The sequence below is a fragment of the Acinonyx jubatus genome, chromosome A2 (assembly GCF_027475565.1).
Source record: "Acinonyx jubatus isolate Ajub_Pintada_27869175 chromosome A2, VMU_Ajub_asm_v1.0, whole genome shotgun sequence".
Classification (NCBI taxonomy): domain Eukaryota; kingdom Metazoa; phylum Chordata; class Mammalia; order Carnivora; family Felidae; genus Acinonyx; species Acinonyx jubatus.
Window position 1 is genome coordinate 74740328 of NC_069383.1, and position 13101 is coordinate 74753428.

Sequence of the window (13101 nt, forward strand, 5' to 3'; positions counted from 1 at the left end):
AATGGGAAAAAGACAATCTCTTCAACAAGTGGTGCTGGGAAAAATGGACAGCTACAGGCAAAAGCATGAAACTGGGCCGTATTTTTACACCACATACAAAATAAATTCAAAATGGCTTAAAGACTGAAATGTGAGACCTGAAATCATAAAAACTCTGAGAATAAAACATAGGCAGTAGCAACATTTTTCTAGATAGGTGTCCTGAGGCAAGGGAAGCAAAAGCAAAAATATACTTGGTACTGCACCAAAATGAAAAACTTTTGCACAGTGAAAGGAACCATCGACAAAACAAAGAGGCAACCAACTAAATGGGAGAATGTGTTTGCAAATGAAATATCCAATAAGAGGTTAATATCCAAAATATTAAAAATCTTATACAACTCAACACACACACACACACGCACACGCACACACACACCAAGCAATCCAATTAAAAAATGGATGGGAACCTGAATGGACATTTTCCCAAAAAAGACATATAGATGGCCAATAGGCACATGTAAAGATTCTCAACATCACTTATCAGAGAAGTGCAAATAAATTCCTTCAAACATAAAGTGAAAATATAGTCAAAGTTTTCTAAACTTCTCTACCTCTCTGACTTCAGTCTGAATAATGACATTATTGCAGTTGACAAACTCCCCTTTCCCAAATGCGTTTATTTGGGAATCTCTGTAATTTCCTAATGTCTAATCTTCTATTCTGTTCCGTCTTGGATTTTTCCCCCTTTAGTTGTCTAGGTGATAGCTGTAAAATATGTTACAGATTCAGCACAATGTAGAAGGAAGACTTCAGAATGAGGGAAGGAAAATGACCCAGTCCAGATATTTCTTCATTTCTACCCCAGACAATGATCTGAGTTATTTTATAAAGTCCACTTCTACAATTATAAGGGGACTTATGACAATGCACTGAAATAATTATCAGGAATGCCCAACACAAATAGAAAACATTATTAGCAGTGTTTAGACTGAAGGCAAGGATTGTGAATCTCTGCTTGATGGGAAATTAAAAGAAATATTAGTTACATGGATGCCTAAGTGGCTCAGTGGTTGAATGTCCAACTCTAGATTTTGGCTCAAGATCCATGTCAGCATGGAGACTACCCGGTGCTCTTTCTCTCCCTCTCCTTCTGACCCTCCTCCAGTCACACTGTCTCTCTTTCTCTCTCTCTTAAAAAAATAGTTACATATTGATACAGTAAAATATTTCTACATCCTATCAATACATTAACATATTACTGCAATTTGTCATTTAATGCTTTCTTATAAAACCTTTGAAAAGTGTTTTATGATATACAATAACTATGAAATTATAATATTGAGAACTCTACCTAATTGTTACTTTTCTAGTAAGACTTCATATTGAAATGTCCCTATCTGAAACTTTAACAGTTGGTTAATCCAGGAGAATAATTCACTGGGGGCTGCAGAAGCAGCTATGGCCTTTTCAAAGCCCCAAATCCTTTAAACCTCTTTTCTCCTTCATTTTAGAAACATGAATAGCAAGACACAAATCTCACAGCCAGATTTTTGCAGGGTATTTTTTTTCTCTCACAATTTGAGTAACATATTTCTTATGACGGTCTTTACAATAAGCAAATGTGTATGGAAAAGCCAAGTGTTAAGGCAGCCATGCAAATTAACCATCTGGAGAGAACAACACTGTTTTGTCTAATATCGAGCTCAACAGATTTATAGGCTTATAAAATATCTTCATCTTTTAGCCTTTGCAATATTTTGGGATATATGACCAATCCTTATGAGTCATCAAATATAAATTAACCTTAAGAGGTGGGAAAAAATAGTTGACTGAGCCTTCCTGTTTCTTTGTATCAAGACAGTTATTTTGGAAATCATGACCAAAATAATAGGCAGTATCTAAAAACATATTTGAGAAGAATATTTTATTTTTGCTCAATGCATTTTTTTCAAGAAATGCCTAAAACCCACCATCATGTTTTAATTTGGTTGTGTGAACATATATTTAAGAGCCCTGCTGATAGTAATTGTGAGGAAGGCTGACATGATACAAACAAGTGAATAATGTGACTTATGGTCAGGGAACTCATGCATACCAGAGGCCAAAAAGACCCTACCATTTAAGGAAGAATTGTAACATTCTTCCTTCCACGGTTTGCTGGAGACCCGCCTATGTTCCTTCATAGACAGGAGAATGTCTGAGAATGTTACTTCACAGTTGAAAATGGGAAGGGCAAACAGAATAAATTGATGTCCTGTCATTTGTTCACAAAATATCTGAGATGTTTATTCTGATATTCATGACTTTCCATGTTCTAACTTTTCAATTTGTGCAGCAACAAATCCTGTTGATTTATCTTTTATTCTAGTCATGAAATTAACTACTGCTACATACCCTATACCATATGATTTCTTCCCTAGGTACCTTTATTCACAGGTTTTCCTTTTTCCTATCTATCTCCTCTGTCCAGCAACCAATCTATATTCAATATTTAAATTTAAAATGTATTGAAGTATGATTTACAAGAAAATAAACACATTTAAAGTGTACAGTTTGATGAGTTTTGACAAATTATAGGAATTTCTATATTCAAAATAAAGAATATATTCACTATCTTTTACACATAATTCTTATAATCATATCTGCTTTTAACCCCATTCCTCTTCACACATACCCTGAACCCAAGGCAAAAACTGATCTTGTGAATATTCATATTATGAATAACTGATAGTATATTATGAATTTCTGATATTATGACTTAGTTTTGCCTTTTCTAAAAATCCTAATAAATGAATTTTTCTAGTATATACTCTTTTGTATCTGGTGTCTAGTGTTTAGCATGTTTTTCTGAGATTCATCCATGAGGCTAATGTATTAGTACTACATTCCAATTTATTCTTATACTCCATTCCGATTATTTATATTCAATGTATACATATTACCAAAATTTATTTATCCACCCATCTCTTATTGGACACAGTTTCCAGTTTTTGAATATTATCAATAAAACTTTTATGAGCGTCATATGTAAGTTCTTATGTGCATATATACCTTTTATTTCTCTTTAATAAATGTCTGAGTCTAGGACTGTTGAATCATATATTAAGTGTATCTTTAGGTTTTTTAGAAATTGCAAAAATTATATCCCCAAGTGATTACACCTCTTAAACTCCTACTAGAAATATATAAGATTTTCAGTTACTACACATATTCAACACTTGGTACAGTCAGTCTTTCTTATTTTAACCATGCTGATGGATGCCTGTAGTATACTGTGGATTTCATGCACATCTTTCCCATGACTAATAATTCCAAGCACCTTTTCGTGTGTTCTTTAAAGTGATTTATATATCATCTTTAGTTAAGTTTCTGTTCAAATCCTTTATAAATTTTTACTGTATTGTTTTTCTTATTTTGACTTTCTTCTTATGCATTCCTTGGAAATAGGCCATCTAGGAATAAAGACAGTTTTTCTGCATCTTTCTATCTACAAGTTATGTGCATTTTCTGTTCTATTATTTCACTAGGGCCTCCAAAAACATGTTGAGTAAAAATATTGAGAGTAGACTTTACTTTCCCTTGATCTTGGGTGAAAACATTTGATGTTTCATCATTAAGCATAATGTTGGCTAGTTTGCCACAAATTAATGTTTTGTGTTTGTTGTTTATTATCACCAAGCTGTTGTATTGTGGCAAAACATCTGAATCTATTGAAATAATATTAAGGTTTTTAAAAATGGATTAATAATTTGAATTACATTAATTGTACTGTTAAACTAACCTTGAATTCCTAGAATTGCATATTTGTCAAAAATCTCTGAACTGTACAATTGGTCATGGGATATTATTTTTCCATATTTCCTGAGTTCATTTTGCTAGAATTTTAAAGAATTCTGTTTTTATGTTCATAATGGATATTTAACTGTGTCTTAAAATTTATTTCTCCAGCTTTATTAAAGTATAATTGACATAAAGCTGTAAGATATTTAGAATATACACCTGATTAATTTATATATATGGTAAAAGAATCCCCCATCAAATTAACACATCCATCACTTCGCATGTTTCCTTTTTAAAAAAAAAAAATTCCCATTGGATTTTGTTATCATGGTAACAGTGGCTTCATAAAATCAATTGGGAAATAGTTCCTCTTCTTCTAATATTTTATTGGGCACCCATAGAATAGTTATTTCTTTCTTTAAATTTTTTTTAATGTTTATTTTTGAGAGAGAGAGAGAGCATGAGTGGGAAAGGGGGCAGAGAGAGAGGGAGACACAATCTGAAACAGGCTCCAGCCTCTGAGCTGTCAGCATAGAGCCTGACGCCAGGCTCAAACTTGGGAAGGCAAGATCATGACCTAGGCTGACGTTGGACCCTTAACCGACTAAGCCACCTAGGCACTCCAGGTATTTCTTTTTTATTTTATAGAATTAACAATTGGATCCATGTAAGTCTGGACCTTTCTTTTTGGAAGGTGGTGAAGTATAAATTTAATTAATAGATTTAAAAAGTGAATTAATTCCTAAGTGTTGACACTTAAAAGTTTGGAACTTTCCTATTTTATTTATATTATTGAATTTATTGGTAGGAATTTGTTCCTAATGATCTCTTATTACACCTTTAACATCCTAGGGTCTGTAGGATCTTTTTTTCTGGACTCTGGAAGTTTATCAATTTTCCTGTTATGTCAAAAAATAAAATGATATTTTTGGGTAAACTCATCTTCGTTTTTTGCTTTTTATTTTACTAATATCTGTTCATTTTAAAATTATTAACCCCTTCCTTCTATTTAGATTTTAATTTGGTTTTTTAAAATCATTTTTAATGTGGAGGTTTAGATTCTAATTTAAACTTTATTTTCCATGTACTGCTATAAATATTCTTCTAGGCACTGATTAAAATCCATTTTTGAAAACTGGATAGGTCGTGTTTTAACTTGCATTTAATTCAATATATTTTCTCATTTTGTTCGTAATTTCTCCTTTGACCCATGGGCTGTATAAAACAATGAGACCAAAACAAATGTTGTTTGGAACTCTGAGTAACAAATGGGATAGAAAATAAAGGAAGGATGGTTTGAATTTGTCTGCTTATAGCGACAATGATACTTCTTTAGGAAACTGCATTAAAAACTCAGGATTAAAGTTACTATATTTACTCAATGTAAATTATATATATATATACTTATATTTATGTCGGAATTTTCACCAGTTAGTAGTACAGTAAGATAAGGAAGATAAAATCCTTCCTCTCAGAGTAACTTTAGTCTAGTGGCGACAAAAGAGCAAACATACGGGGCAGATGCTGTACAACAGAAATATTTTTAATTTTTAACTTTGTAGTAATGATATTAATAAAGTAAATGAAAAAATTAAGTTTAATAATAATATATCTTATTTAACCCTATATATCTAAATATCATTTCAACATCCAATTAATGTAAAATTATTAATGAGATGTTTCATTTTGTCACTAAGTCTTCAAATAGTTGAGAAGTATTTAATATTTCCAGTATATCATAATTCAGACTAGTTACATTTCAAGCGCTCAATAGCCACAAGTGGCTGGTAACTACTTTATTGCACCTCAGTATGCTTGAAATACACAGAAAGTGCTAATTTAGTTTTTACAGAAATATATCTCCATTGGACAAATTCCAGTGGAGTTCCATGGAACTAGCCCATGAGTTTTCAGCATGTAAGAGATGTGATTTGAACCAAATTTTTTTTTAAAATCTAAATCTTGTGTTATTTTTATGACCCTCGATATATCTACAGTTTCTGGTTTCCCTGCCTCCTACCTTTTTAGATCACTAACTCCTCACTTTCTAAAATCATTATTTGAACTCATGTAATCAAAACTGATGGGCTTTTGGACTACACAGAGCGTTGAAGCAAAAGCTCATCTCACTGATGTGAACACAAGGTAAGGACAGGAATGTAATAATGCTTCTCTTGACATGACTAGGGAATCAAGTTCTTTATATCTCGAAGTATAAAAGTGCATTGCAAAGGTATAATAGTGTGTTCTGGCTGAATCTGTTTTACTGCATAGGCTTTTAAAGAATAATTGGGAAAATTCTATTTGGACAAGCATGATAATAAAGTGGATTATACTTGGTTAAAAACATGAAAATGGGTTTTTTATCCACAAATGGGTAAAAAAGTTTTCTTATTGACTGAGAAGCTCAGAATAGTTGATAGGTTTAAGGGCCTTATACTTCAAGATGTCACTGGAACGATCTAGACTTATTTTTAAGCCACCAGATCTATGTCATATTTTGGGGATATACTTTGTGTCCAAAGAAGTTTTTACATATTATGAATGTCACATCTGCAAAATCTAATTCTAAAAATGAACTGACTCACAGAATAAATTTAAACTCATTAATCCAGTCATCGAAACATATATAGTTGACTCTCGAACAACATGGTTAGAACCATGCAGGTCTGCGTATGCAGATTTTTTTCAATAAATACAGTACTATAAATGTACTTTCTCTTCCTTATAATTTCCTTAAGATTTTATTTTCTCTAACTTATTTTATTATAAGAATACAGCATATAATACATATATAAAACATGTTAATCGATTGTTTCTGTTATTGGTAAGGCTACTGGTCTACAGTAGGCTATTAATAGTTAAGATTTTCAGGAGTCACAAGTTATATGCAGATTTTGAACCTACAACAGGGGTGGTCAACCTCCCCCTAACTCCCATCATTGTTCAAGAGTCAAATGTGGACATTTTTATTAAGCATGACAGACTTGGGTGCTGGAATTGCTTACTGAAATCACACAAGTTCTGATTTCTAATACTGCCTCTGGTGAAGTGTCTGATTTTGACATATCTCTTAACTTCTCAGGCAGTCTTTAGTGAATATAGCCTGGAAACTATGAGCCTATAGCTCATATTCCATTGAGCACTTGAGGAACAGAGAAAAATATGTTTCCATTGTAGTCTAGTCAGACGTGTAAGCACAAATATTTGATTATTCAAAAACTCCCATGAGAGGTTTGTTTCTGAGATTTCTGTTTACTAGCTCTCAGATCTTGTCACACTTCTAAGCAATGTGATTGTTGCCAATTTTTAAAAACTTTATTGAAAAATATTTTAAGACAGCTGAATAAATAGCTTCCATATTCTCGGAAGGAGAGACTCAATATAGTGTATATGTATACATATTTTCATATAGTTTTATATATCTAGATTTACATTGTTATATGTCATATAATAATTTGTCCTATAATAGTCATATAATAAATTTGTCTTGAATTAGCCAGTGTTGTGAGATTTGACTGCTATGTTTTACCTCCAGGTCAGAACAAAAATTTTAGAGAAAAAAATGCTCTATGAAAGGTGTCTGCTAGCCCTGCTTCCTTAGATACTAGGTAAAGCAGCTGACTTAGAACATCAGTTGACACATTGCAGTTAGTTTGACTCACTTCCGCTATGCTGTTTCTAAGCCAGTTTAAATTTGATAAGAAAGCCAAGTTGTGCGTTAGAGAGGGTAGGTTTAAAGACTAGCCTTTTACAGCTCATTTGGATAACTAAAGAGCTTTGCTAAACTTTAAGACTGAACTTCAACATATAAAATCCTTCAAAAACTGGTTCAAGATAAGCAGACATGATGAAAACAAAGTCTTAAGAAAAATAGTGATAGGTAATCCATGCAGAAAACAGGCATGACACTACAAATATTAAACAAAGCAGCGCATGATTGGGTTCAGAGAGCTGTTTGAGGCAATGAAATAGTTACCTGTGCTTGGGCAAATGTAGGTGAAATGAGGTGTAGAATTTGCTTTGCAAGAAGGCATACCTAAGAAGAATAATAAAGACGTGAACATTGAAATGGATATGAGTAAGGAAGGCAAATCTTATCAGAGATGCTGATTATAGATACAGGTCATGAAACTGAAAAATAGCATTTACAAGTAGCACCAAAGGCAATTTCACAGGGCAGTATTCATTCAGATACAACCAGAATCATGCAAGTTTTTATTTCTATTGCAAAGATCATCTCTCTGCTAGTACAAAAGGATGGTTGAAAATGACTGGATCTGCTAATGTGAAAGGATTAGCAACTTATCAAAGTGAAGTGCCTGTTCTTTTGGGGAAGGTAGAGAGCCTCTGTGGAGAATAGGTGGTGGTAAGTCTGGGAATCTCTTGAGTGGTGAATGTGGTGACCAAGTATTTAGTTTGTTTGCCATTGAGCTGAACCAGAGGAGAGAAAGTTGCTTAATTAAAGCTATCCTTAATAGTCATGACTCCCAATCAATTATTCCTTCCTACCTGCCTCACTGCCTTAAAAACAAAAACACAACATCTCCTTTGCATTAGTCATTGTTCTTGCATCTGAGGCTTTACCAGTAGGCAAACTAAATAGTATTTTCTCTAACTTACGGAGGTTATATTTAAATCAGGGCAAACAGACACCTAAACAATAGATAAAATGTAAATATGTGTAAGTTAGTAATAATTAAATTTTCAAATGAGGTAAGGGAAAGAGGGATAGAAAGCTACTTACAAAACAGTCATCAAGGAAGGAGTCTCTCTCTAGTAAGGTGGCATTTGACACTTGAACGAAGTAGAGTGAGACATGGTATCTGGGGAAAGAGAGCACCAGGCAGAGATAACTTGTATATGTGACTATGTTCATGCTATTATTGTATTATCTGTGCCAGGAATGTTCTTTTGTCTTCTCTGCCTACCAGTATCTTATTTTGCAAAGCTAGGATTGAATACTCTTTCTTCTTTGGAATTTTTCTTAATTTCAACCAAGCTGTTACTTGATAGGCTAATACAGCCTTTTATTCATGTGCTATAACATCTTTTTAGGCTTATTTATTTTGAAAAGGAGAGCAAGCAAGCACAAGCAGGGGAGGGGCAGAGAGAGAAAGGAACAGAAAATCTCAAGCAGTCTCCACATTCAGTGTAGCATGGGGACTTGATCTTACAACTCTGAGATCATGACCTAAGCAGATATCCAGAGTCCATGTTTAACTGACTGAGCCACCCAGGAACCACTAGAATAGTATCTTTTAAATCACCAAATAATAAAGCATGTGCTAGAGGCTGGGAACATGAAGAATAGGAACTCATGCCCTCACAGAGCCAGTGAAATCATACTCCCCTCAAGGAAGTTATGCTGAGTTAATTTTCTAGGATCCTGTCGTCCTCTTTTAGGAGACTATAAGCAATTCGAAGATAGAGACTAGATTTAATTCATGTTAGTATTGCCATATAATTGTAGCATGCCATGTGTTGCAAAATTGTAAAAATATTGACTGATATTGATAGAGAACAGCATTAATATTCATCCAGTAGTATCAAGAAGTTGCATGTCAGAATATAGTGTTAGCTATGGCTCTACTTGGAAAGTGGTTCTTTCTGTTTAAGGAAATGAAGTTATCTCCTTTATAGTGAAGAACATGAACCAAATGGAGGAAACTTAATGCTGGTACAGACAAGACCTTATATGAAAGACATAGGGCTCAGCATGTAGGTAGCATTTTGAAGAGAACATTGAAGGGATCAAAGCTGCTATGGAAATCAGCTGAAAAGTGTGTTCTTAAAGTCAGCTTTGAAAAACTGCAAGAGTGTAGACCAAGAATACAAAAGCAAAGAGCCAAATCCAGTGCAGAGAATCATAGAACAAGCTTTAAAGAAAAATATCAGCAGTAAGATTGCTACTTTTTCCTATGCAGGCTGCATTCAATGCACAACAGCAGGGGGTGATATTAACATACAACACTATGTGAATGGAGCATTCTGAAGTTGTGCAATGTGGCAGTTACTACTACCCTTGTCCCAGCACAACTCCAAAGCCTCAAAATCCAGAAAAGAATATGACTGGTTCTTCTGTCACCCAGACTAAAAATTTTCCCCATTGCATTTGTCAGAACACTTTGTAATTAGTATTAGAATTCTATTTTTTATTCAAATTCATTTTAAAATATGATGTTCTTTTGTATGTGGTTATTGTCAATGTATATAAATAATTTTTCCATTTTTATGAAATTTCACATTAAAGATCCCTTTTCCTGTTGTCATAAATTGCTTCCCTTAGAGAGAGAACACTTCTTTATTATTATGGAAAAAAATAGGGAGCTCAAAAAAGTAAAAAAAAAAGAGTGGCATGATGCTGTTTCAATAGGAAAGTTTATTTCTGTCCAATAAGCTGCATATTATAGGCATTTAGTACAGATGGTCAAATTATGATTGTTCAACTATGAATTTTTGATTTTATGATAGTACAAAAGTGATTTTATATATATATATATATATATATATATATATAGAGAGAGAGAGAGAGAGAGAGAGAGAGAGAGAGAGAAGGCTTCTATATATATATAGAAGGCTAATTAGGACTTCCAGGGAAAATGGCAGAGGAGAAACCTGGGCTCACCTCCTCCTAATGGATACAACAAAATAACACTCACATCAGTGTAAATAACCTGTAAAATGACTCAATGACTGGCAGAATGAACTCCACAATTAAATGTAGATGAGGCCACAGTGAAGAGGGTAAGAAAGGCAGAGACATAGTCAGGAGCTAAATGGACTCTTAGGACTGTTCAGGGAGGGGGAGGGATGCCACTGAGGCAGAAAGGGGAAAGAAACAGATTTTCACACTAGGGCAAGGGGAATATGAATTTTCATATTTGGCTTTGAAAACCAGAAGGGCTAATTTCCTGAGTTCTTAAAAGCAGTGGGACTTCAAGCCCAGAAGTGAAAAAGGGGAGGGGGGATGTGCCTGGGTGGCTCAGTCGGTTGAGCATCCAACTTCGGTCCAACTTTGGTTCAGGTCATGAACTTGCAGTTTGTGAGTTTGAGCCCCACATTGGGCTCTGTGGTGACAGCTCAGAGCCAGGAGCCTGCTTTGGATTCTGTGTCTCCCTCTCCCTTTCTTCCTCCCCCACTTGCACTCTGTCTCTTTGTCTCTCAAAAATAAATAAAGATTTTTTTTTTTTAAATCAGCAGGCTATGCTTTAGGAGAGCCAGGAAGATGATAGGAAACTGAGAATATGTCCTTAAAGAGAAAACACAAAAAAAGGCCATGGAGATAACAGCATGGAAGCAGCAGTTTGAAAGGTGCCTGCAGCATATGGGAAGGAGAATTATTTACTAATCCCAGAGCCAGTCCCAGTAGGACAGACATCTCCATGGACCTGCTCCAGGAACAAAGGAAATGGCAGATGCCATTTCCTACCTCACTCCCCAGAGTAAATACATGACCACCTGAGGGACTGAGTACCTAACTTGTTAGCACTGCCGCCCGACTGCATCACCCCTGCACTGTGCTTCCCTGGGTCCACCCTCTCCAATACAGTCTTGTCTTGGCCAGATCCCAAACAGGGTGGTGCCACAGGCCTGGCAGTGTGCAAGCATCCCCTACAGTGGCCAGCACCACTCCCAAGTAACTACTGCACTAGGAAGAGGGAAAGATAATCCCACTCACACTAGTAAGACGGCAGCCCCAGCAGTGGGCAGGAGGCAGAAAAATGGATTCACTGCCCACGAAAGAAAGCTTATTAGGAACAACACAGGGAAAGCACCCTTAAGTTTGGTGCTATTGCATCTCTGGCAAACACCTGTCTGACTCAACTCAAGCCCAAGGCAGCCCCAGACTGGCCTACAAACACCACAGGGACTGAGCACTGTGCCCACAAAGGCAAGGGAGCAATTGCCAACAACTGTCTGAAGGAAAACGTGGGTGAGCCACAATGGCAAGGCACATGCAACACACATAGGAGATACCCCAGAAATTCCAGGTTCTGGTGAATAGGGGACAATACACAGCAGGACATGACAGGACCTTTTCTTGATAAGGCCATTATTTTCCAGTGCAGGAGATGTAGCTGTCTTTCCTAAGATCCTAACACACAGAAACAGACACAGAGATTTAGAAAAAATAAGGATACAGAAGAATAGGTTCTAAATGAAAAAACAAAAACAAAACAACGAAAAAGCAAAAAAAAAAAAAAAAAACCAAACAGAAAAAAACAGGACAAAATCACAGCAAGAGACCTAAGCCAAATTGATATAAGTAAAATGCCTAATAGGTAATTTAGAGTAATGTTCAACAAGTTACTCACTGGACTTGGGAAGAGTGGAGGACATCAGTGAGACCATTAACAGTGAGATAAAAAATAACCAATCAGACATGAAGAACACAATAAATGAAATTAAAAATAAGCTAGATGGAATAAATAGTAGACCATGTGAAATAGAAGAACATATCAGTGAATTAGAGCACAGAGTAATGGAAAGTAATCAAGCTAAGCTGTAGAGAGAAAAAACTGCAAAATGAGAAGAGACTTAGGCAACTCAGTGATACCCTCAAGCATAATAACATTCACATTATAGAAATCTCAGAAGAAAAGAAAAAAAGGACAGAAAATTTATTTCAAGAATTAATAGCTGAAAACTTCCCTAATCTGAGGAAAGAAACAGAAATCCAGATCCAGGAAGTACAACAAAATCAATTCAAAGATATCTACACCAAAAGGCATAATTGTTAAGATGGGAAAATATACTGTTAAAGAGGTAATTTTAAGATATAAGAGGAAAGAAAGCAGTTCCATACATGAGAAGACCAATAAGCCTGTCAGCAGATTTTTCAGCAGAAATTTTGTAGGCCAGAAGGAAGTGGCACGATATATTCAAGGTGCTGAATGGGAAAAATCTGCCACCAAGAATACTCTATCCAGCAAGGCTATCATTCCAAATAGAAGGAGACATAACGAGTTTCCCAGACATACAAAAGTTACAAGAATTCATGACCACTAAGCCAGTCCACTACGAAATGCTTCAGAGGACTCTTTGAGTAGAAAGAAAAGACCATAAGCAAGAGTATGGTAAGTAGGAAACATAAAAACAGTAAAATAAATGTATCTATAAAAATCAGTCAAAGGACTCACCAAATAAAAAGTATGACACCATACACCTAAAATATGGGAGGAGGAGTAAAGAATGAGTTCAAATTTAAGCAACCATCAACTTAATATTGACTGCTATATATTGATGTTATATACAAACTGAATGGTAACCAGCAATAAAAAATGAGTAATAGATATGCAAAAATTAAAGAGAAAGGAATCCAAGTATATCACTAAA

General features: G+C 34.9%; 2 long non-coding RNA genes across 6 annotated transcripts in view; one reads left to right on the top strand and one right to left on the bottom strand.

The window, feature by feature from the left end:
- The window catches only part of LOC128314799 (uncharacterized), a 388750-nt gene that overhangs the window by 323566 nt on the left and 52083 nt on the right, over nt 1–13101 (top strand). The window lies entirely within an intron of this gene.
- Nucleotides 1–13101, bottom strand: part of LOC113603029 (uncharacterized) — a 109946-nt gene that overhangs the window by 43889 nt on the left and 52956 nt on the right. The window contains exons 2-3 of one of the 3 annotated variants that reach the window (XR_008296855.1): nt 8515–8588; nt 7742–7801 (exon numbers count right to left, since the gene is read on the bottom strand). The exons of 1 other annotated variant lie outside the window; for it this stretch is intronic. This is a non-coding gene — a long non-coding RNA (uncharacterized LOC113603029). The remainder of the gene's footprint in view (nt 1–7741; nt 7802–8514; nt 8589–13101) is intronic. One more of the 3 variants, XR_008296856.1, reaches the window with a different exon arrangement.